Below are 26,495 nucleotides of genomic sequence, written 5' to 3' on the forward strand. Positions count from 1 at the left end.
TTGCATTTTTGTCAGCCACAGGATTTCATTGAGAGTAGTGCTTCACGATTGGCATTACTCCTGACGAACAACTTCCCTCTGCTGCCTCCCGAAGTCCAGACAATCTAATTTCTTTCTTTCTTTTTATTTTTTAAGGACTTGTTTATTTCTTTGAAAGGCAGAGTTACAGAGAGGTCACAAAGGCCAGGGCAGGACCAGGCCAGAGCCTGGAGCCTGGAACTCTGTCTGGGTCTCCCATTTGGGTGCAAGGGCTCAAGCACTCGAGCCATCTCTGCTACTTTTTTCAGGCACTTTAACAGGGAGCTGGATAGGAAGTGGTAAAGCTGGAACTTGAGCCAGCACCCATGTGGGGTACACAGCAAGAGGCAGTTAAATGCCCTGTGCCACAGTGCTGACCTAAGATAATTTCATTTCATTTCCAATAGGCATCATTCTCTGACCTGTTTTTTTTTTTTTTTGATCAACTCAAGGTGTGCCAACACAATTCATTTTGAAGTAAGCTAAATAACATGATAAGAATTAAATGAAGAGTATTTGACAGGCTATATTCTACTTAAGATGTTTTGTCTAAATTGCTGCAATGTTTATTATATACTAAAAAATTGAGATTTCTCCAAACACTGAATTCATACCATTTACCATATAATAATCTAAGAAATATTACATGCATCTAGAAGCAAAAACAGGATAAAAATCACAGAGGAAAATTAATATTTGCTAAAATATATTATTCAAAGTCAAGAATGAACTGCTTGTGTGTCCACCACAAAGAAGGAATTGTTTTTCACCAGTTATAAAAATTTAAGCTTTCATGATTTCTGTTACTGCATTTTGTGAAAAATAATTGCTAGTTATTTTGTCAGATTTTTCTATTGAGTTTCAATGTACTTTCATCTAATTTTTAAAGCATAACTGTAACAGCAATGTTATGATCCCACAATGCACATCTCTATAAGGAATATTCTTCATTACAGAATCTTTCAATTACAATAATTCTGTTGCAACTGTCAATAGTTGTTCCTTCCATTAGTAACTTCCTTCCAAAAGAAATCTTTGTAAGTGAGGAGAAATACATTTTAAAAACGTCAACTTCTTGGGAACTCACAACAAACGAAGCTATCACTCAATTGGTGTGTGGGCACATATGCTTATTTCTTTTTAAATTGGTTAAGTTCTCCCTGGAGCAGATTTTACCCAAGCACCCTCCTTCCACCCTCAAGAGCTAAGTAAAGAAGTTTTTGAATGGGTCTTTCATTTGTCTAAATTGCTAGATGCTGCACAGTTTCTTTTGTATTTGTTAAAAAGACCTAGAATTTCATTTTCCTAAGGCATTATATGCTGTTGTTTTCAATTGTTTGAAATATTATCATTCTCTGATCTCTGATATGGTTAATAAGGTCTGGAGTCGATCCATCTGCTATTTTTTTAGTTCTAGAAAATGTGCTGCTGCTTCCATTTTCTTTTTTTAAATATTTTCAATGACCATGCAACTTACTGAAGAAGAAATGCAGTGACTCATAAACTTACAAGTCAACATAAGTGAAAAAGAGATTTCCAACCATAATAGATCATCCACATTTCTCCAAATCAGAAATCTTAGTGGTCAGTCTTATCTCCTCAAAATTGGAAATAATTTTGATTACCTTATGTGTACTGCTACACTTGTAAATTGGCAGGTTGTCATGAGGTTTGATGGTGATACATTTCTTTTTTTTTTTTTGATGGTATTCAAATCCTTTATTTTTTTTCAACTTTTATTTAGTAAATATAAATTTCCAAAGTACAGTTTATGGACTACAATGACTTCAACCCCCCATAACATCCCTCCCACCCGCACCCCTCCCATCTCCCACTCCCTCTCCCATTCCATTCACATCAAGATTCATTTTCAATTATCCTTATATACAGAAGATCAATTTAGTATATATTAAGTAAAGATTTCATCAGTTTGCACCACACAGAAACACAAAGTATAAAATAATGTTTCACTACTAGTTATAGCATTAATTCACATTGGACAACACATTAAAGACAGAGATCCCACATGAGGAGTAAGTACACAGTGACTCCTGTTGTTGACTTAACAATTTGACACTCTTATTTATTTATTTATTTATTTGACAGGCAGAGTGGACAGTGAGAGAGAGAGACAGAAAGAAAGGTCTTCCTTTTGCTATTGGTTCACCCTCCAATGGCCGCCGCAGCCGGCATGCTGCGGCCGGCACACCGTGCTGATCCGATGGCAAGAGCCAGGTACTTCTCCTGGTCTCCCATGGGGTGCAGGGCCCAAGGACTTCGGCCATCCTCCACTGCACTCCCAGGCCACAGCAGAGAGCTGGCCTGGAAGAGGGGCAACTGGGACAGAATCCGGCGCCCTGACTGGGACTAGAACCCGGTGTGCCGGCGCCTCAAGGCAGAGGATTAGCCTAGTGAGCCGCGGCACTCTTGTTTATGGTATCAGAAATCTGCCTAGGCTCTAGTCATGAGTTGCCAAGGCTATGGAAGATCTATTGTGAACAATGTAATTAGTTTCTGAAGGGGGTGCTGCATTGATTTTCTATTGTTGCTACAGAAAATTACCACAGATTTAGTGGTTAAAGAGAACACAGACATATTCTTACATTTCTGTATGTTACAAATTTGACACCACTCTTTCTGATTTGAAATCAAGATGTTGTCAGGCTATGATACTTTCTAGAATCTCCAGGGGAAAATCCCTACCACATAACCCAGCCATCACAATCCTTAGAATTTACCCAAAGGCAATTAAATTGGCAAATAAAAGAGCTGTCTTCACCTCAGTGTTTATTGCAGCTCAATTCACAGTAGCTAAGACCTGGAATCAACTAAAATGCCCATCAATAGAAGACTAGATAAAGAAATTATGGAGTATGTACTCTAGAATACTATACAGCAGTAAAAAATGAAATCTGGTCATTTGCAACAAAATGGAGGAATCTGGAACACATCATGCTGAGTGAATTAAGCCAGTCCCAAAGGGACAGATACCATACGTTCTCCCTGATCTGTGACAACTAACGGAGCACCGATAAGGAAATCTGTAGAAGTGAAATGGACACTATGAGAAACAATGACCCTTGTCCTGACTGTTGAGGGACAACTAACTATTTTATTACTTTTAGTATTTTTTTTTTTGTTCTACTTGATACCATTGGTTGAACTCTTTAATTAACACACAATTATTCTTAGGTGTTTAATTTAACTGAAGGCCGGCACCGCGGTTCAATAGGCTAATCCTCCACCTTGCGGCGCCAGCACACTGGGTTCTAGTCCCAGTTGGGGTGCCAGATTCTGTCCTGGTTGCCCCTCTTCCAGGCCAGCCTCTGCTATGGCCCAGGAGTGCAGTGGAGGATGGTCCAAGTCCTTGGGCACTGCACCCGCGTGGGAGACCAGGAGAAGCACCTGGCTCCTGGCTTCGGATCAGCGCGATGCGCTGGCCGCAGCACGCCAGCCGCAGCAGCCATTGGAGGGTGAACCAATGGCAAAAGGAAGACCTTTCTCTCTCTGTCTCTCTCTCTCTCTCTCACTGTCCACTCTGCCTGTCAAAAATAAATGAATAAATAAATTTAACTGAAAAGTGATCTCTGTTAAATATAAGAGTGGGAATAAGAGAGGGAAGGGATGCACAATTTGGGACATGCTCAAGCTGACTTGCCCAAAATGGTGGAGTTAGAAATGTGCCAGGGGATTCCAATTCAGTCCCATCAAGGAGGCATGTACCAATGCCATCTCACTAGTCAAGTGATCAGTTTCAATTCATAATTGATCTTAATGATAGGATTAAATGTCAAAGGGATCACATAAACAAGACTAGTGTCTGTTAATACTAACTGATAGAATTAGAAAGGAGAGAATGATCCAACATGGGAATCGGGATACACAGCAGACTCAGAATGGCAGATGTCCTAAACAGCACTCTTGCCTCAGAACCAGCCCTTAAGGCATTTGGATCTGGTTGAAGAGCCCATGAGAGTATTTCAGGCAAGGAAAGCCAAGATACTGCACCAAAAAAAATGACCTAAATGAAAGATTTCTGTTAGTGAGATCCCAGCGGAAAGAATGGGCCATCAAAAAAAGGAGGTACCTTTTTCTGAAAGGAGGAGAGAACTTCCACTTTGACTATGGCCTTGTCTAAATAAGATCAGAGTTTGTAAACTCAAGAGGCTTCCATCGCCTTGGCAGCTCATGACAAGAGCCTCAGGTGATTACTGATGCCATAAACAAGAGTGTCAAATTGTTAAGTCAACAACAGGAGTCACTGTGTACTTCCTCTTCATGTAGGATCTCTGTCCTTAATGTGTTGTACTATGCGAATAAAAGATGAAACTACTCAAAGAGTATTTTGATGAGGCAGTTTATTAAATCCACATGTGTGTTAATGTGCATAAAACTTTACACCACAAAAAGTCAGTGTTGTTGTGTGTTATTTGAAAAAATAAAATAAAATAAAATAAAATAAAGAGTTCAAGTAGTACAGTTTAGACCCCAATCCAGATCTGCTTGAACAACAACAGATTTATTATACATCATCTCTCTTACCCCTTTTTGATCCCTTAGACTTAACTAACAAGCTAACAAGTTGTCTTTCCCTTAATATGTATATGCCAAGGATAAAAAAAATTGGAACTTTTATAACTGTCCTAAAACATTTTTAGCATCAAATTATAAAAAATCCATTTAGACTTCAAAATATTTGCCATTTTTCTCCTTCCCTTTAGTCATTCCCATGTTCTGATATTGCTTTCCAAAAATAACCAAGTTATAAAACATTCTCTCTAAACTTTTTTTTTTACTAACATAGACTATAGGAAAGAAAGTATATTAAAGACAATAGAAAAGAGATGCTAGGATATTACATTTTTAAAATTAAACTTGGTATGATTTAAGTTCCTCAAAATGTGAGCCACTATCAATTTATAGCTTCAATTTGTCTTAAAAATTCAGAGGAAATACTAGCCAAAAAGTAGGAAAAAGTCAGAGAAAAGTAGTAACAATTCTAGGAGACACTACAGTATAGTTTCTCGGCTGTGACACTATGGCCATTTGGTCAGCGAATTCTTTATTGGGGGATGAGAGTTATTGTCCTGTATTTTGGAGGATGTTGAGCAGAATCTTCGGTTTCTACTTAATTTTCCAACAGTATTTCCCCTACACTTGTGACAACCCAAATTTTTCCATATAGTTTCAACTGTTCCTTTGGGGGACAAAGAATAAAAATCACCCCAGATTGAGAACCACTGGGTCGTAGCAAACGACTTATAAATCAACAAATAGGAATAATTCAATTCTGCTGTTATTAAATAAGTGCTCCTGTAGGAATCCTAACTTTTCACACAGTGCTAAAATGGACAAAGGCTATTTTATAGCATTTCTCTGAAATTATAATGAGTTAATATGGAAAAACTCAATTGTAAGCAATATATTTATTAGTGAATTATACAAATAAAAACTAAATTGTAATTGTTATGTAGAAAGAGCTCTATAATAAACAAGACCAGGAGTGGGCATTTGGCCTCGCAGTTAAGATGTCATTTGGGATGCCCACTTTCCACATTGGAGCCTGGGTTTGAGTCCTGGCTTCACTCTCCATTCAAGCTTCCTGCTAATGTGCACCTGAAGGAAGCAATGATTGTTCAAATATTTGTATATCTGCCACACAGAAGGAGTTCCTGGCTCCTAGCAGGCAGCTGCAGGCATCTGGGAAGTGAACCAGAAGATGGGAGATCTTTGTTGGTCATTTTGTCTCCCTGTCTTTGAAATAAAATAAGTAAAATAATATTTGTTTAACTATGAAGACTACTATGAAGCAATGTGATTCCTAACTGGACACAATTTTGTCCATAAGGGGCATTTAGCAATGTCTGAAGACACTTTTTAAGTTGTCACAATTGGAAGAAGGGTGCTACTGGCATTTAGTGAGTAGAGGTTAATGATGCTGCTAAATATTCCACAATGCACAGGGCAAACCCCTCTAACAAAGGATCATCTAGCTCCAAGTATCAATAGTGCTAATATTGAAAATCTCTTTTTAAGACACAGAGGGACTTGTTTTTTTTACATTGACCCTATCGAACAGGGTTCTGGCAGGCAGCAAAAGGCTCATTCAACTGAAATCTTGAAATAGTATTAATGAGGAGATTATTCATAGAACTAAGAGTGGTTTATGGAAACCAAAAGTAAGATTAAAACTCCCAAGGTTTAGCAATAGAAGAAAGCTGTTATCTTCCCCCAGGCAGGAAGTCTGGTAAACTGGAGCTATGGAATTGAGGTTTATGTGACAGGAGCTTTGATCACACATGCTGTCCCATGCGTGATGCTGAGGCTGGAGGAAGAGGGAGAGGAAACATCCCAATATTTTTTCTTCTAACATCAGATCTTCCACTTAAACCAATGGGTAGCCAGAGCACATGGCTGAGCAGGTACCTCAGCCTCTTGGGTTTATGCCTCCTAACACACAGAGAAGAGCAAAAATGAGTAGAGAGTCTACCTGCAGTGGGTCTGTAGGAATACAGGTTGAGTGGAGGAACGTAAAACACAGTATAACTGGCCGTGTGGTCCTTCTTATTTTTTCCTTAGTGTGCTCTTCAGATATCAACAGCCAGAAAAAAGCCATAGCAAAGGAGACTAAGTTCTACATCACCAACATGTGAGAGAACTGAACTAACATTTCTCAGGATAGTCGACTCACCTTCCAAGTTACTGCCATGCTTAGCAATTCTGAACACAGTGTAAACTGCTGTTCCAGTTCCATGTTTTACTTTGCACTCACATCCTACAGGCAACTGAATGTTTCAAACTCAGCAAAAATCAGGAATGTGGCTGATATTTCTATCAATAGAATTGTAGGATGGAAAGAGGACTAAGTTCCAACCAAGAAATAAGTGTTGAAAACCAAGTATGTTCTGTAGCTTTGTGCCCTTGGAAAACCCTCAAATTTGAAAAATGGAGCAATGGATAGAATTAATAACAGATCTGAATGGGACTGGAAAGACCTTCCTATTCTATGTGTATGATCCAAGACCCGAAGGGGAAGCAGTCATTGTTTATTCCAGTTGGAACTTTTCCAACAACTGTGACAAAAGCAAGTCAAGATCAAAGCAGAAGCTTTGTTAGCCACTAAGACTCCCAGGGGAACAAAACTATGCATTGCACAATCTGACCAACCAAATTACCAAAATTACATTTTTCCATTTGAACTAATGGTTACTGAATACCAACTATATGCCAAGGATTATGCTAGGGAGTTGAACATCCAAAGATATAACAGATAAGCTTTCTTTCTTGAGGCAGTTCTTAGTCATGTAAAAGAATTATTTGTTGTCTTGAAATACTGTACTTGATAAGAGTACTTCCTTTTTAATTTTTATAGTGTATTTATTTTATTTACTTGAAAGGTAGAGGTGGGGAGGAAAGAGAGAGAGAGAGATCTTCCATCTGGTGGCTCACTCTCTAAATATCTAAATAGCCAAGTCTGGGGCAGGCCAAAGCTAGGAGCCAGGAGCTCAGTCTGTGTCTTCCACAAGGTTGGTAGGGACATAAGTACTTGAATCATCACCTGCTGCCTCCAGAGATGCACATTAACAGAAAACTAGGATGGAGACGGAGCTGGAAGTTGGACCCAGACACTCTGATACGGGATGTGGATGTCCCAGGAAGTGGCTTAACCATTGTGCCAACACAGATTGTGCCTACACAGATTTCTTTTTTTATTTATGTCTTTAACAGATTTAACATGTTTTGAAGAGTTACCATTCAATGATGATTTTCTTGAGTCCTCAAAACTGGTATTATAGAAGGCGAGTATTTCCCTTGGGCACTATGAGCATTGTGTTGCAAGGTTCTAAACCTGCTGATCGGCTGGTCCACAGTATCTTCTCTAGGCATCCTCCATGTTCTGTTTGCATGGAAGATATGTTAACAGGCCCCCATTTTGCAAAGAACCTGCCTGTGACACTGCAGCTCCTCTATACCGAATCCTGACTTGACTCTCCTTCTGTCCATGTATTCAGAAAGCTCTTTCTCCATTCAACTAACTGTTGCATTATACTTCCCCATGTTCTGTGTCATTGTACTACAGTTCCTTCAAAATCATCTCCACGTCCATGCCTCTTTCAGTAACAGACTATTCAATCCTAAAACAGTGTTTCCCAGCTTCTGTTCTCCTGTGCAGCATCCTCCCTCCAATTTTCCGTTGTGTAGCTGCTATGACTCCCGCACAGCCCCTGTGGCTGCAGCCACAGTCTGGCCCTGCATTTGCTGCATCAGTGCTGCTCTGCAAGTATGAGCTTGCCTAAAGGAAGGGCTAGGCTCCAAGGGAGCTCCAAATGGGTCAGCCTTCTCGCATTTTGGGCCCTGACTGAACCTGGTTTATGCTATCCTTCTTAGGTTGTTTTTTTTTTTTTCAGTACAATGTTGTTAAATATTTGCCATATCACTGGTCATTTTACCTCCAACTTACCCCCATGATGTAGCTAGGAAGTTACTGCATTCAAAAAAAAATGTTTGCAGCATTTTATGCTTACTTAATTGAAGAACAAATATTTCTCCTCTTTTTGTATTTTTTCCTATCATACCACAAAAATTCTTTTTTTCCCAGAAACATTTTATTTAAGGTATATAAACTTCATGCATTTCAGAAATACAAATTTAGGAACATAGTGATTCTTCCCACTCTACTCTCCCTCCCACCTGCACTCCCACCCTTCTTCCTCCTCCCTCTCCTATTCCCATTCTTATTTTTTTACTAAGATCTATTTTCAATTAACTTTATACAGGTAGGATTAACTCTACACTAAGTACAGAGTACACCAAGTACAGAGTTCAACAAGTAGTATGAAACAAAAAAACATAAACAGCAATAACAACAACAAAAAAAACCTATTCCTCAACATTCGAGATAAGAGCTGTTCAAAATCATTGCATCTCAAAGTGTCAATTTCACTCCTATGGACTACCTTTTAGGTACTCTATTAGTTACCATAGATCAGGGAGAACCTATGGCATTTGTCTTATTGGAACTGGCTTATTTCACTAAGTATATTATTTTCTGGTTGCATCAATTTTGTTGCAAATGACAGGATTTTATTTTTTACAGTTGTGTAGTATTCCATTTTGTACATATCCCATAATTTCTTTATCCAGTCTTCAGTTGATGAGTATCTGGATTTATTCCATATCTTAGCTATGGTGAACTGAGCTGCAATAAACAGGGGGATACAGATAACTCTTTCATATGCTGATTTCATTTCCTTTGAGCAAATTCCCAGGAGTGGGATGGCTGGATCATATAGGTCTATTTTCAGGTTTCTGAGGTGTCTCCATGCTGTCTTCCACAGTGGCTGCACAAGTTTACATTCCTACCAACAGTGGATCAGGGTATCTTTTTCCCCACCTCCTCACCAGCATTTATTGTTTGTTGATTTCTGTATGTGAGCTATTCTAACTGGAGTGAGGTGAAATCTCATTGTGGTTTTGATTTGCATTTTCCCAATGACCAGTAATCCTAAGCATTTTTTTTTCATGCGTCTGTTGGTCAGTTGGATTTCCACTTTTGAAAAATGCCTGTTCAAGTCCTTTGCCCATTTCCTAACTGGATTGTTTGTTTGTTGTTTTTAAGTTTCTTGAGCTCTTTATATATTCTGGATATTAATCTTTAATCAACTGCATATTTTTTAAAGATTTCTCCCATTCTGTCAGTTGCCTTTTCACTTTGCTGAGTGTTTCTTTTGCAGCACAGAAGCTTCTCAATTTGATGGCTTTGATTGCCTGTACTTCTGAGTCTTTTTCAAAATTGAGTGCCACATTTACAATAGCTATCTGTTGCTTTATAAAATATTACCACAGGGCAGGTGTTTGGCACAGTTATTGATGCTTGGTATAATACATCCCATATCAGAGTACCTGGGCTTAAATCCTAGCTCAACCCTTGATTCTGGCTTCCTACTAATGTGCACTCTGGGAGGGAACACGTGATGGACCAAAATAGTTGGCAGACCCAACCTGAGTTCCTGGCTCCTGACGGCAGCTTAGCATAGACCTGGTTGTTGCAGAAATTTGAGTAGTGAGTCAGTAAGTAGGAGACTGATGGTGACTGATTTCTCTCTCGCTCTTTCTTTTTCTCCTTACTCTCTCCCTCTCCATTTACCTCTCCTCCATTGTCTTCTTTTCAAATAAGTAAAATAAACTTTAAAAAACTCTTTTAATCACCCCAAAACTTAGAGTCCTAAAGCAATACATATTTATCATTTCGTCTTGGGGTATTTTGGAGCATACCCTTTGACCTCATTTGAATCAGTCATGTCTGATGGCATTCAGAGTCTTTATTAAATACACAGAAAATTTAGTAATGAGAAATATCTCAGTATGACTTACAAGGAATCAAATTCTCACTATCAACTTCCAGTAATTGTGAGGCTACAAATCCTATATATTCTGGCAATTGTCTGTTTCTCATGAAGTTAATTGAACTTATTGAATACCTGTGCCTCAATTATGTAACCTTGAAATTGTTACACATACTTGTGGCTCATTCTTTAATGTATGTCTCCAACATCTTTGAACATGGGGCACTTTTTCCTCCTTCAAAAAGCGGTTTAAAGTCAACTTAGATTTCTAATCAAAGAAGCAACTTAAATGGTAACTGTGATTCTGTCAATATTTTTAAAATTTTTTGCAATTAGTTTGTCCATGTGACATAGTACTTACAAAAATTTGTATACCCAATTATTTATTCATGTATGTTACCACATTTCAGTCTATATAGTATGTAATATTATTAACAGTTAGGGAGAGTTTATATTTTACCAAAATTCTGCATTCATTTTCACTTTAGAATGGTGTTCTAGTTAAAGATGAGATTTGAAAAGCCAAAATGTCCCAGGACCAATTGGTTTGCAAAAGACCTTTTCCATGTACTGCTGGATAGGCACACTCAGCACTCCAGACTCTCAGCTCTTGTGGTTCAGGTGCAGATTTTTGGAGGAATGAAGCACGTGGGGAAAATACAGCACCATGCCTTTTAGTGGCAGAATCAGATGCTGATTTAGATCTGAATTCCTCAGCACACGGTCATCTTGATATCCTGCAGCCAGGTTGGCAGGGCTACTGCCTTTGTTTCCCAGACACTCCTATACTACCACATCATTAGAAGCTAAGTTTCCAATGTTTATAGGTAATGTTCTTGCAAGGTATTTATTTGGCATCTCTGAAGTAACCTTGTCATAATAGCACATTCAGAAGACTCTGAAATTGGACCACACCTATTTTCAGTTACCTCCTAATGGATCATTACACTATTTTTGCAAAGTACTTCCTTAAACCCTGTCTTTTAGAGCTTTCCTCTATAGTATCACATATATGAGCTTGTAGATAATGCAATGGAAAACTTTGATCTTATGTTCCAAATGAATTAGTATTTGAAATATGAAGGGCTTTTTCCCCTCGTCATAAACTGGCACGCTGACATAACACCAGCACTAAAGCAGCAAATCTTAATTGACGTTACAGTGAGAAGTCAAAATAAAGCTCTGAAGCACAGAGCAAGCACTTGACAACTATCGGGATGAAGTGCTGCATATCAGTGCAAGTCTAAAATGTTAGTGTGGACTCTCTAAACAAATATAGCCATAATTCATAAACACTTAGAGTCATATGAAATATAGTCACTATACCATCCACTGCTACACTATATCAATAAGACTAAACTGTGTTTCTTGAAGTGTCCTAGTCTGTTTTCTGTTGCTGTAACTGAATACCACAGACTGGGTAATTTACCAAGAGTAGAGGTTTGTTTAGCTCATAGATATAGCACTGGGATGTCCAACAGCATCTGCTGGGATTTGGTGAGGGCCTTCTTGCTGCATTGTAACATGTTGGAAGGCATCACACAACCAGACACAGTAAGTTCCAGAAAGCTGGCTTTTATAACAAAGCCACTTCCATAAAAACCCAGTAACCCACTAATCTATTAATCTATTCTTGAGCTCAGAGCCCTGAAGGCACAATCAATTCCCAAAAGTCTCTTCTTCCAGCATTGCTGCACTGGGGACCAAGTTCCTACACCATGAGACAAAACCATGGTATAAAGAAATCACCTAATGGGCTCCATATGCATGTACTCAAATAGTATAAGGAGTTTTCAAAAAGCTTAAGTACTGGTGAGTTTTCCTTGAAGGAATATATCAAAGTTATGACTCAGAGGGGATTGTATAATTATAATTACCTTCAAAACAAGTGGTGATGTTGGTTACAACATCTTGTAAGGAAACATAAAGAGAAATGATAACCCAAAGCCGAGCAAGATAATTACTAACTAAAATACCTATGAAGAATGCCTAGAGTCTATGAAATGTAGACATTTCATTAAATATTATTAAATTTTAACAAGGAGAAAACTAGTATTTGATCTATCATCCTTCCTGTTCATTTTAATTGAGGTGTTCAGCAAGGGAACAGCATTAGAATCGTCATAAATTTAAGATATCTAGTTGATTTTTTTTAAAAAAATGAGAACTAATAGGGAACTGATGTTCCTCTATAATTGAATACTTTGGACAAATATAATACAAGAGTTTATTGAAGTAATAGAAGCCAAACAGAAAAAAAAAGATTGGCTTAATCATATCAGGGTTTCCCCCAGGCATTTTGTAATCAAATGAAATCTGTTCCACTGAAGGTTTTAATCAAAGGAAATCTTAGAGTGGAGTAAAACTCACATACTGATTAAGGGGCAGATGGTGGTGGAAGATACCAGCCTGACTAATGAAAATTATAGATTATGGAATAGTTTTTAAGATATCCTGTGTAGTGGGCAATAATTATTTAGCAGGAAGGTGTGTGATTAATCTTGATTTCGGCTTGTATTAGCTTGTGACCTTGGAGAAGTCACATCTGCTCAGATTCGAATTTTTGTTTTATAGAGATTGTATGAAAATAGCTCCTTTGCCCATCTCACAGGGATGATGTGAAGATGAAATGAGATAATGCACCAGAAGTACTTGATAAACTCTTAAATGTTGTACAAATACAAAGCAGTGTTATTATACTTAAGTATATATGAGCACAACCTAAGTTAATAAGGGATTGCCTCCGCTGATCCTCAGGGATTTATTTTAATGAATACTTGATTACTTGACTCTGATTTCGAGTTAACACATCAACTATGTGTTCATAATATGTGCTTCTGAATGTGCAAAAGTTGTTTCTCTAGAGTGGGCCCTTCTCTTCATAGTCTTTTCTTTATTACTAATGAATGTGACTATCTCTTTTTGCATCAAATGTACAAATGAAAATTTCAGTCCACTCTCTGCCCCTGCAGTGGTGTCAATTCACTTATGAAGTGAATGGTTACTATGCCCTAAATTTGTGGGAGATAACCTGGTTAGTCTTTCCTTCAAAAATTTTTTTCCAACAATAGGGAAATAAGCTACAAATACACACAAAGTAGATGAATGAGAAAGAGCCAAAGTGCTGTCCCAGCCCAAAGGAGACACTTGATTTCTAAAGTGAGATTTAGAAAAGCTTTACAGAAGGCAGAATTTTGCAAAAGCAAATTTGAAATAGAAAGACAGGTCTTCCATCCACCAGTTCACTTCACAAACGCCTACAATTGCCTGGGAAGGGCAAGGGAGGATCCAGGAGCCTTCAGCTCAGTCTGGATCTTCCACGTGGGTACCCTCGTGAGCCATAACCTGCTGCCTCGTAGGGGGCACACTAACAGAAAGATGGAATTGGTAGCAAGCGCTCAGATATGAGTTGCCAGTATCCCAAATGTTGCCTTAACTGCTGTGCCAAATGCCAGCCCCAGGAGGGTAGGATTTTATCAGATAGGATATCTATATCCTATCAGATAGGATAGCTAGCATATCCTAGCACAAGTAAACAGTCACAGAGCATGGAAGTTAATTTGACTGGAAGATAAATGCCATGAGATGAGTAGAAGGAAATTATGGCTAGATCAGGAAGAACATTGAAAGCAAAGACAGGTAGAACAACTGAGCTAATAGAAACAGAGCAAGATGTTTCCTTTCCTGTTGGGAGTTTGTATCTCTTATTTTTGCCTTGTAACAAAACCAATGCATGTTCTCTGGGGGTAGGGTAGGGAGGAACAAAACAGCACAAACAGAAGGAGGAAAAATATCATTTAAAATTGCAATATGTACAAATTCACACTTCATAGATGATAAGTATTATTCAGGCTCATTGTCAAGGCTGAATCATAACCTTCCCCCCCCCCCGCCCCCACCCACCTTCCCCTGCAAGCATATCTTTTGAAGCCACAACCCTCAAAGTGCTAGTATTTGAACATGGAGTCTTTGGGAGGTAATTAAGTCAACACAAAGTCATGAATGTAGGATCCTCACAGTGGGCTCACTACCCTGCCCTCATAACCTTATGAGAGGTATGAGGGCATGCAATGTATGTGATTTCTCTCCGCTGTTGCACTTTGCACTTCTACAAACCTCACCAGAAACTGACAATGCCAACACTCTGATCTCATGCCTACAGATTCCAGAGTTGTGAGGAAGAAAACATCTGTTGTTTAAGCCACCAAGTCTATAAGATGTGCTTATGGTAGCCAAAGCTGTCTAATCACTCATGTAACTGAAGTCTGAGTTAAACTCTGGCTTGAGGTGGGCATTTGGCATATCAGTTTAGTCACTGCTTGGGAAGCCCACATCCTGTGTCAGACTGCCCGTTTGAGCCCTGGCTCCTCTGTTTCCCACTAGCTTACTGATGTGAATTCTGGGAGTTAACAGGTGGCTCAAGTGCTTGGATCCCTGCTATCCATTTCAGAGACCTGGATTGAGTTCCAGCCTTCTAACTAGTTTAGCTCCAACTGTTGCAGGCATTTAGGGATGAGCTGAATAGAAGATTAATCTCTCTCTTTCCCTCTCTCTCTCTCCCCCTTTCATATAAAAGTGAAAATAAGTCATCAAATTGCTTTTAAATAAAAAATAACCTTCAAGTTTGAAGCCAGCATTGTGGCATAGGTGGGTAAAGCTGCTGCCTGCAACTTAGGCATCCTATATGGGTACCTGTTGTATCCCAGCTGCTCTGCTTCTGATATAGCTCCCTGCTTATGGCCTCGGAAAAGCAGCAGAGGATGGTCCAAGTGCTTGGGCCCCTGCCACCCATGTGGGAGATCCTGATGAAGCTTCTGGCTTCTGGCTTTGGCCAGGCCCAGCCCTAGCCATTGCAGCCAACTGGGGAGTAAAGCCAGCAGATGAAATATTCCTTCATCCTCATTCTCTCTCTCTCTCCCTCTCTCCCTCTCTGCCCTCCCACCCTCTATCCCTCCCTCTCTCTCTCCCTCCCTGCTTCTGTATCTGTCTCTCCCACTCTCTCTCTGTAATTCTGACTTTCAAATAAATGGATAAATATGTAAAAAATATTCAGGCTTACACTTTTAACCATTTAATTAAGTAAAAATAATCTACTCCTTAGAGTTATGGTAAGTAATAATTAAAGCAAATAAACAATGTTCTAAATATATATACGGGTATTAACTCACTTAATATTTACTATAAAGTTCTAAACTTGGCTCTTACTATTCTTTAACACACTAAATTCATTTCTCAAAATAAGTAATAGGGAATGACTAAAAACCTGAAAAGAGAAACTTTTTCTACAATGATAGTTTGAATCCAGTGTATACAGCTTCACAATACACAACTCTATGAAGTGTTTTTAAATTTTATTTTAGTTTTTTTTTTTTTTTGCTTTGCTTTTGATTGATTACTAGAATGACAGTGTCCCTGGAATAAAATTGTGATCTCATGCTTCAGATACTCATGGTGAAAAATTAAAGTGGCCTTGAAATAGAAGAACCCATAATGGATGACAGGCATCCACACATGGGATGTGACTATGCAGACAGGCTGGCTCTGATAAATGTGTCCCTATTTAGAAATCTCAATTTAAAGTTTTGCAAGAATATTCACAATGGGCTACATGAATATCTGGGTATTCCAAAACACACATTGTACCTCATTAATGATCTATCTAGAGAATAAATTATCTTAGTTAAGTGAAGACTTTGTCACAATGAAAATTTGCCAAAAGGGAAAGATATACACTTTTCATCAGCTTGGAAGGATCAGAAAAGCACAATTAGGGGTAATTGAAAAAATAATAATATGAGGGAATGAGTGAAAGAACAGTTCTTATAAAGTTACAATAGCTTTGATAATTACCATTATGAATATTCAATTCAAACCAGATAAATAAAAAAATTGTATAATTAAATTCACTTTGCCCTTCAAGATTTCTTCTATCTCCCTATAAATCTTTGTGTTTTTTTATAGTTTTACGTCTCATAATCACTTTCTTTTTTGTCATCAAGGTTCTTTATGTTTGTTTCAGAAAGGCAGTCATTTTGATTTTAGAGGAAAATATTTCATACCAGGCCCTTTCTCTAATCATTTAAAATAGTTTGAAAGATCATCAATAACAACTGTAATACTTGTATAAAGTGTAGGCCTGAGCCATCTTTGAGTAATGAGAGAGTAAATGTTTTTGCTAAACAGCTTAAGCGCTTAGGGATCAATTCTTCATTCAGTAATATCAACCAGTAAGGTAGATCTCCCATATCCTTAAAATATATTCAACAAATGCACTTTTTCTTCCAATGCAGCAAGATAAAAGTTAATCATAGAAGAAACTATTAATCCAGTAGTATGAGTTGTATTTAGACAGATGTCTTGGAGTCGTGGAGACAATAAAGAAGAACTGTTTTCCAAACTAAGTTCTGAAATACTTGCAGTAAGACAAAAGGATCAGCAGAAAGATTCTTTGGCGAAGAAGATTCTATTAAAAAAATCTGGCATAAACCACAGGTACATGGAATTCTTCTTATTGGTGAGGCAGACATTGTTGGTCCGCTTGAGGCTGGGAGGGTTCCATACCTGCGTAAGTGGGGCCTGTATCTGCAGAAGCAGAGCCAAGACTGACTCTTCACAGATAGTTGGCTCTTACGGAAAAAGCAAAGGACGGATCTCAGTGCCAGGCCTGGTGCTTCCTGTCAAGCTCAGTTGCCAGTGATGTCAGAGTGGCCAGAATGGCTAGGAGTGTTAGGCTATGTGATGGTCTCCTATCTGAAAAGTACAAGTACACTCTGGAATAATTTTGGAAACGTTTTCTCACCACAGGGTGCTTCAAGGGTCATCAGCTCAAAGAGTTCCTCTGGCCCTGGTCCCCACCTCCTATGTCATGCAAAAGTTAGTTACAGTCTCTTAGTGAAACTCCAGTCTCCAGTCTCCATATTCCTGTTTCTGATTAGAATTCATCATTTGAATCTATATTGTGTAGCTAATTCAATTCCTTTTGCTCACCTCTGGTCTAGTATCATGTTCTGAAATACTAAATATTTGGAGTTATATTAAATAATGTATTTGCATCATTAACTACTTTGCATAAGGGGATGATTTTAACTTAGTCAAAGACCTGTTTCAGACTTTATGAACTATGACAGGTAAATCGTTGTACCAAGTGCTTGGATACCTGCTACCCACATGGGAGATCTGGAAGAAGTTCCTGGTTCCTGGCTTTGAGCCGATCAAAAATGTACCAATAGATGGAAGATTCTCTCTCTCTCTCTCTCTCTCTTTATCTTTCTCTGTGACTATGCCTTTCAAATAAAATAAAACAAATCTTTTAAAAAAATTAAAAAATCTCTTTCAGTGTGTGAGCCATCTCTAGGCTATTTTATAACCCTAGTATATTATAATTCCATTATTCATTTCACTTTGGTACGCCTAATCTATAACTAAGTTTGATTCGTTTACATTTTTCTTTCTGCAGAAATAACCATATATGTATCCCATGCTTTATTTGTCTAAAATTATGGCTGTGGGAAATGTACTCAGGCCTTTATCTCAAAGGCTGCTTGAACATTCCCAATTATATCTGAAATATGGTTTTGATTTCATAAAACTCTACATGTATTGTATCACAACATATTTTTCTCTTAATTTTATACACATATATAACTGACAAGATTGTTAATCCATGTGTTTTTCATTTATTTGTCCTTAGTTCACATTATTGTATAATTTGCAACAATGCAGAAAGCTCTTTCAATATGTAAAATCTGCTTTACAAATTTCGATTTTAGAAACAGTAAAGATTCTGCAAGAATAATTAATTCAAGTCCCTCTTCCAGACTCTATATCCCAACAAAGGGATCAAATACAATGGAAAAGAAAACTTACTAACATTCGTTTTCTTTTTTTTCTTGACATACAGGATCTGCAGAGCTAGTCCAAGAGGCATTCTTTCTCATAGCATTTTACCTGTGAGGTATCTCATTGCACCACATGGCAGGAGTTTGTATCCAACAGAAGAAATTTTTTTGTATCTTAATACTACAGCAGAACTGCCAACAGGAAATAACTTGTTCTAAAGAAATATTTGTAAGCCATAGTTATTGTGAAATAAACCAAAAAACTAGCTCTGGAGATCAAAATAAATCAAGAGGAAGAAGTTTAGTTAAAGTGCTGTTTATAAACAGGGTTCAGTGTTGTGAAAATTTAATATAGTATTGCTAAATTAGTAATTAATTGGATAGCCTGGAGGAACATGACCATGGACACCACAGGCAGAGCCAGTAACAAACCTTTGTAATCAAAATTGCATGCAGTGCTATTGGAATAGAATGGAAAAATGTAACATTGATAGACATTTTTAGTAAAATGTCAAGGATATATTGGGTAACAGTAATACATGTGCTTTTGTAAATTAACTCCCATATTTTATTGCACTATTTGAGTTTTCTCCTTTACAAGGGAAAATCACTCTTTTAACAAAGTGATTCTTCCCTCAATTCATTCCAGTAAACATTTACTGACTCGCAGGCATATACTCAGTATTTGCTGATGTCTAGTATTATTCACTATTAGCAAACATTGTGCATCCCCAGGGGCACAAAGAATACAAAGGCACAGCATCTGTCCTTGAGGAATATACAGTGTCTGGAGTAAGGGGGCTGGAATACAGTATAGACTCAAGTTTGCTATATCCTAAAAATATCAAATGTGAGCATCCTTGGCATCTACTTCTGATTTAATCTTTAAGGGACATTTTATGGGAAATGAAACCCTGGAAGGTCATGTGTTTCCTCCCCTAAACTGCCCATGGCTTGTTACAGATCTATCTCCTAATAATTATATCATGCGCTATGATACTTTTTATTGGGTTATGATTTCCTAAAATTTAATAGCCAGATATTGATATCTGAGTTATGATTTCTTTATCTTAAAATGATCTTGGTTTCTGCAACTTTGGCCCTTACTAGACTTTCTTCAGTTAAAGTATCAGAACTATCAAGATAACCTCTACTGGTGCCTTCATTAGCCTGATCACAAACTGTAGGATATACAAAATCAGCTGAGAAGCCTGAACATCAGGTGCTTTAGAACTACCCCTAAAACATTGCTTTTATAGCCCTTGAAAATTTTAATAAATATTCTAGGAGTTTCATATGTATGTTGTCCAAAACTCACACCATGAGAAATCTTGTTCTGTGGAATATTCTCTCCCAGTGTGACATGTCCTTCGCCTGGAAAGACCTTAGAGAAGAAAGCTCTCATTGGTGTATCCTAATTGTAATAAAACAGATTCAAAAGTCAAATTTGACTTGGCTGAATGGTGCCTTAACATTGAACTCTTCTTCAGAGACATGAGAATTAACTTTGATCCAGTTTATTATTCCTTGGAATGGGATTAAAAACTAAATTTTTAAATTAAGTCTCCCTTTGTCTTATTTGGCAGCTTTTTCTTTTAACAGTGTGGCAGGACCTCACATGCATAAATGAGGCTCTGCTATTCACCGAATAGAAGGAACAGAAATAATGTAAGTAATTTTCTGTAAAAATATCATTGTGGAAAGGAAGATGGAAAGGCTCATTTTGGAGGTTGGAATAGCAAGCACATTGAACGAAATATTTTTCCTGTATAGTTTAGAAATTAAGCCAGTGGGAGGAAAGGCTAGAATCCATGGGTTAAAATATAACATTGTGGAAACTCAAGGGGAAGAGAAAGCCTTGGGCATTTTCCACAATGTTAAGTAAACAATAATGACATTGGAGCCAGAGAGGCAAGCATCAATAAGAGCGTAAAAGTGAAATTGTGAATTTGACCATGGATTTCTCCAAAGCTAAAGTCACTGCTGCCTGGGGGGTCCTAGACCCTATGAGTTACTCCATTGGCCCTAACAGGGATGTGAAGTCTCAGATGCAGAACCCTACCCTTAACACAGTTCCTGCCTACTCAGTCATTGCAGATGGATCAGACACATCTTACTTAAATAATGATTAATTTTATCCTACATATGACTGACCAAGTATTTTACTTAAATTAAACTTAGAGGCCAGTGCTGTGGTACATCAGGTTAAACTGCTGTTTGCATTGCCAGCAACCTGTATGAGCACTGATTCAAGACCTGGCTGCTCCACTTTCAATCCAGCTTCTTGCTAATGCACCTAGGATATCAGCAGATGATGGAAGTACTTAGAACTCCAACACCCACTTGGGAGACCCAGATAGTGTTCCAGGTTCCTGACCACTGTGGTCGTTTGGAGAGTGAGCCATCAGATAGATTTTTCTCTGTCTCTTCCTGTTTCTCTGTAACTCGGCCTTTCAAATAAATAAGTCAATCTTTAAACTTGAATAAACACTTTTAAGAGTTTGCAAGTTACACCATGTGCTTACATTCTTTTAAGCTCTTTACAAATGAGAACTCATTTACTACTCCTTCCAATCCTCTGAGATGGGTATAATTATTTCTCTCATTTTACAGATGAGACGAAGAAACGAAGGAAGAAAAAGAATAGATAACTCACCCAAGGTCATTCAGTTAGCATGTTTTAGAGGGGTGGGTGAAGTTGTGTTTGAATTTTAGTTTTAGGTAACTAAATGAACTCATTTATTTCTTTACCAAGTTGGACAGACCCTGAAAAGTCTGATGCAAACTGTGTGAGTTCCCTACTCTTCCTACCTCTCTCTCTCTCTTTCTTTTCTTGTTATCTCCCAAATTCACAACTTAACTATTCCTGCTACCCATGTGGAAGTTCCAGATCAATTTCCAGGCTCCTGGCTTCAGCCTAGTCAAACCCTGGCCCTTGCATTTATTTGGGGAGTGAAGCAGTGGTTGAAAGATCTCTCTCTCTCCCTCTCTCTCCTTGTCATTCTCCCATTCAAACAAATACTTTTAGAAAGTCAGGGAGACAAATTACATATTTGAATTAGATTTATTATTTCTAGAATATTTTAGCAACAAGTAAGAAAAGCAAACTCAAACAATCTGAAATAACAAAGACCTCAAAGGAGAAAATTCAATGTCCTCTCTGCCATCACTCCATCCACAACACCAGCTGATTTTTCTCATGTGTGACTATAGAATGTCTGACTTTTTGGGGTCCCATGACGTCACAGCCTCCAACAAATACTTTTTCTGCCAGATTGGGTCACATCTTCATTGCCATGCTAATATGCTAATCACTGATAAAAAGCAATGGGGAAAGCTTGTAACTAAACAGGCACTCTTTGAAAACTAAGGTCAGTTCCCCAATTTGTCCAAGAATATTTTCATATTCAAAAAAGAGAATGATCTGCATCTTCTGGCGACAACTTCCACATGCACATGTACAAATACCTCAGTGGACCTACTGTGCTTTGGAAATCAGTCAGTGCTGACCACTCAGCATCCACTCAGAGAGGCACAGCTGTCACGCTCTGAGAAGGAGTAGGGGACACAGGAAGCCAGGTTCAGCAGGCATCTCGGCTGTTTCCCTTTTCTCATCTTGTTTTCAAGTTTCAGTAAATTAGTGGTCGAGCAAATGCACCTGCCACACAATTTCAAGAATCAAAGATTTGTCGACAAGCCCACATTGTGATATCCTTACTTCCTCCTTGAGAGGCTGTGCCTCTGCACACGCAGAGTGAGCTGGGTGTGATGCGATCCAGGCACACGCTGCCGGGGTGCAGTGCTCTGAGGAGGGAAATGGTCCTCTTTACTGATAGACCCGAGTGTCACTGTGGAGTCAGTCACCACCTGCTGCAGATAATTTGCTCCCTTTCTAGTGACCAAAAGACATTCCTGGAATCAGTGTACAGCAAAAACAAAACCCAAGCAGAATGAGTAAGCCCAGGAAGAATTCAGCCACAAGAACAACTCACAGAGCAGCCTGAAATTGTCATCCTCACACGTTTCTCTGCCCCTTTCTCTCTAGAGAATTACACCAGGGGAAACATTCATTCTTAGGTGAAAAAGCATTTTTCTCACCTCCGTGAGAAAATCTGCCACCTCTTACCTTCCTTCAATTTTCTGTCCACCTGAGTTCAAATGTAGACCCACCCATTCACCCAACCCCAAATCTTGTTAATATGTTATGTTGACCCTGCCATGGTTCTTGTATTTTTATAGGTTCATTTCGACTTTTTGTTAATATTTTACTCTTATGGACATAACTATTTTCAAGGTTGCCATTTGATTTCTCCTTACTCAGAATAGGAGTGGTAAAAAAATGGAAAATTATTATTTAATTTATTGTATTATTTATTTTATTTTATTTCACTTTATTCTTGTTTTTATGTCCAATAATCTAAGTATCAAAGAGAAAAAACAGCTTAAAAGTAATATATGACTATACAATAAATTATATTTAATTATATATGACTATATAACATCTATCTTTCACATATATATTGTGTGATATCTGGGGTACATTGCAAAGTTTGTGAAAATAGGATTGAAAGATAAAATTCATTTGGGAACAAAATTTGAAATCCATACATAATTTTTTTAAAGATTTATTTATTTATTTGAAAGGCAGATTTACAGAGAGGCAGAGAGAGTGAGGTCTTCCATCCCCTGGTCCACTCCCCAGATGGCTGAAATAGCTGGAGCTGCGCTGATCTGAAGCCAGGAGCCAGGAGCTTCCTCCGGGTCTCCCACGCAGGTGCAGGGGCCCAAGGACTTGGAGCATGTTCTACTGCACTCCCAGGCTATAGCAGAAAGCTGAACCAGAAGTGGAGCAGCTGGGACTCGAACCAGCTCCCATTTGGGATGCCTGCACTTCACGCAGTGTTTACTCACTATGTCACAGTGCCGGCCCCATGCATAACTTTTTACATAACAACTTCCACGAACATTTTAAAGACATCTAATATATACAATTTCAATTTTTTGCATAAAATAAACATCTTTTGATCCTATTTTTACACAAATTTAAGGACTTCATATATCTCTCAATCCTTACAATGTCCACATGATTTATAGGTATTGTTTGACTATCTTTCATTTACTGATGAAGAGACCTAGGACAGAAAGCTGATGCTTCAGACATTAACCAAAAAAAAAAAAAAAAACTCATGCTTCTTTCCCACACTGGGCTAGAAAGTGACAGGAAGAGGAAGCAGCCCCACAGAGGCTGCTGTCAGGGCCCATACTCTCAGAACTGTGCTTTACTATGGCGCCATTTAGGCTATCATAACTCTCCAGGGCTTCTCTGAAGAGCGCCAGCTTTGCTCAGTTGGTGGCATGACTGTGCATATGCTTCCACCATCTGCCTTCCTCTATCCCTCCACTCTAGCTATCCAACAGTTCTCACTGAGTGCTAACTCTTGTCAGGCCCTTTGCTGGGCACTGGGTGTACAGGCTAAACTAGATGAACAGGGCTCCCACTCTGCCTCTTGAGCCTTGTGTTCTCCTGGCTAACTGATGACATGACCTTGGTAACAGCCCTTCTTCAAACACTACCCCTTAGCCTTGTCTCCTCCAAGCAGAACATTCCAAATTCTTAGAACATGCCATTCTTGCCAAAGGTATGCTTAGATGAAAATAAAGTATTTTGTACCCTGAAAACATTCAAAGAATATGAATAATCCATGGGAAAAATTAAATCTATGATTACATAAAACACAAGACATTCATCCCAAGAATGTCCACTGTTTTGGGTAGATATTTCTAAAGATGTTCTGTGCACACTTTGCCTGGTTTAGAAATCCACCCCCCCCACACACACACACATACACACACACACACTCTCTCTATCATCTTGAGGTATAAGTTTTGCACATTCATACTTAAATTTTTATTTCTTTTAAAATATTTCCTTGTGCTAGGATTGTAATTATATATGTGAACATATATATATGTATTATATATACACAATAAAAATGGCAGTATCACATCAGCCTATGGTCAGTCACCCCACATTCATTCACTTGTCTTGTAGGACTATTCCACAGGAGGCTGCAAAGCATCAGTGGAAACCTGCAAATGGAAAGTGAGAGACTGTTAGGAGACTGATTACAATGTCCTAAAGAAGTTCAAGTCCTTAGGTCATCCCTCAAGCCTTTGCTGTTCTGCCCACTCTTTAACACTTTGGCCTTATTACTTGGGAAATGACCTTTTTTCTGTATATTTTTTGTTTTGTTGTTGTTGTTACTATTAAGCGTTGCCTTACTTTCTGGTACTAAGAGATGTTAAAAGCTCATCTTGTATATTTTTCCTGACCCAGTTCTGGAGCCAGTCATTTCCCTAAGGAACAATATTTATTTAATTTTATTTTCTGAAAATAGTTATTTGTTTATTTTAAGGGCAGAGTTACAGAGAGAAAAGGAGAAATAGATCTTCCATTGGCTGGTTCACTCCCCAAATGGCCACAATGCCCAGGGCTGAGCCAGGAGCCAGAAACTCCATCCAGGTCTCCCACATGCGCTTGGACCATCCTCTTCTGTTTTCCCAGCTGAATTAGTAGGGAGCTGAATTAGCTGGGAACTTGAATTGTTGCTCATATGGAATGCTGGCATGGCAGGTGGTGGCTTAACCTACTGCGTCACAACACCAGCCCTTTGAAATTTACTTTATTGAGAATGATTATTAGAGACTAAGACATAGGCACTAGGTTAAATCTCTGTCTTTAATATGTAAAGTCACTGTAACACTTGTTGATTTACTTTGAAAACTAATATGTGCCCAAGTTTAAAAAAGGAAATGTTAACACTTTTTGGGGACTGAACTCTGTTTCCAATAAAATCTAGAAGTCTGAGTGATCCCCCATTCTAACAGCAGAACCCTGGCCACATCAATTTTTGTTTGGGATGCATTGTTGAAATTCAGAGGCTTCAACCAGATGATGTATATTTAAAGATACTTCAAAAGTTTGTGAAAAATGGAATTAAAAGATTAAGGAATGGCATTTAGCTTAGCAGTTAAGATACCACTTAAGACGTCCTCATAATATATGGGTTCCTGAGTTCAATACCTGTCTCTGTTGCTGCCTTGGCTTTCTTCTCACAGGCCCAAGGAGGCAGTAGTGATGGTTCAGGTAATTAGATTCTTGCCACCCACGAAGGAAATATAGATTGAGTTCCCAGCTCCAGACTTTCATCCCTCAACATGGAGTTCTTGTGGAATTTGGGGAGTGAACCAGTAGATGAAGATGGCTCTCTCTTTCTCTCTCACACACAAACACACATCTCATCTTTATGTATATTTCTGTGTATGTTTCTTTGTCTTTCAAATAAATAAATAAATACTTTTCAAAATAGTAATGAAAAATAAATATTTTAGGGCCAAAATTTTACAATCCACACCTATGAGGAGTCTTCAAAAATTTTGTGGAAATTGTATATTATGAGCAAACTACATGGATTTCAAAACCTTTTGTTCCCAAATAAACTTATCTTTTATTTCCATCTCCATAGATTTTTTGAAGTACCTTGGATTTTCTAACATACATGGATGTTGGGTAATGTGAGACAAACTGTTACTAGCTTTTCTTTGTTCTTTTTGGCCATCATGAAAGTAGAAAGTTAAGTTGCCATCTTGCAGTCCAAGAGAGCTGCATTTATAGAACCTTAGTCTCTGTATCTTCTGAAGTACAAATCTCTTCTCTTATTAGTCTCTTCTTTTCCCTGTGGTTCTAACCCTAGCAGTGAATTTCAATGTGACTGAGTAAACAAGAAACCTATTGACACAAACTGTAGCATCAACACTATAAAGAAAGATATTAGCTGGAAAACTGTGCAGTACCTTGGCAACGAAGGTTTAAGGAAGGAGTAGGAACAGTGTGCATTGTAAAGTCCCACGTTGTTGTTTCTACCAGCTGCTGTTTCAGAGAAATCCTTGGCTTACAACTGTTTGGTATAATTACTTGCAGCATGGTTTCTCTTTCTCGTTCACACAAACTATATGATGAGAACAAATGCTCTTCCCAATGTGGTTAAAAGGATGTTTTATGCCAGACATAAAACTGCTTTTTAATAGTGACCTCATTAGGCTACTGCTAGGTGCTCCTGAGTTCCTAGCATGGACTATTTGCACAACGTACACCAATACTGTGGAGCACTGTTGAGCATGTGTTCCTTCAGGGTAATGCAAATGAAATGAATAAGGAGATAATAGTCTAAGTTTAATCAGCACACTGATGGAAGTCCAGTGACTCAGCTGATACATGACATTTAGAGCCCAG

General features: G+C 38.3%; 1 long non-coding RNA gene across 5 annotated transcripts in view; it reads left to right on the forward strand.

Annotated features, from left to right (window-relative positions):
* LOC103349603 (uncharacterized) overlaps window positions 1-26,495 on the forward strand; it is a 105,006-nt gene that overhangs the window by 65,038 nt on the left and 13,473 nt on the right. For 2 of the 5 annotated variants that reach the window (XR_007922628.2, XR_007922629.2), the window contains exon 4: window positions 19,789-19,870. The exons of 1 other annotated variant lie outside the window; for it this stretch is intronic. This is a non-coding gene — a long non-coding RNA (uncharacterized lncRNA). Of the gene's footprint in view, window positions 1-16,654; window positions 16,857-18,264; window positions 18,972-19,788; window positions 19,871-26,495 lie in introns of those variants that run through there. 2 more of the 5 variants (XR_011382003.1, XR_011382005.1) reach the window with 2 other exon arrangements.

Source organism: Oryctolagus cuniculus, chromosome 14, assembly GCF_964237555.1.
Source record: "Oryctolagus cuniculus chromosome 14, mOryCun1.1, whole genome shotgun sequence".
Classification (NCBI taxonomy): Eukaryota; Metazoa; Chordata; class Mammalia; order Lagomorpha; family Leporidae; genus Oryctolagus; species Oryctolagus cuniculus.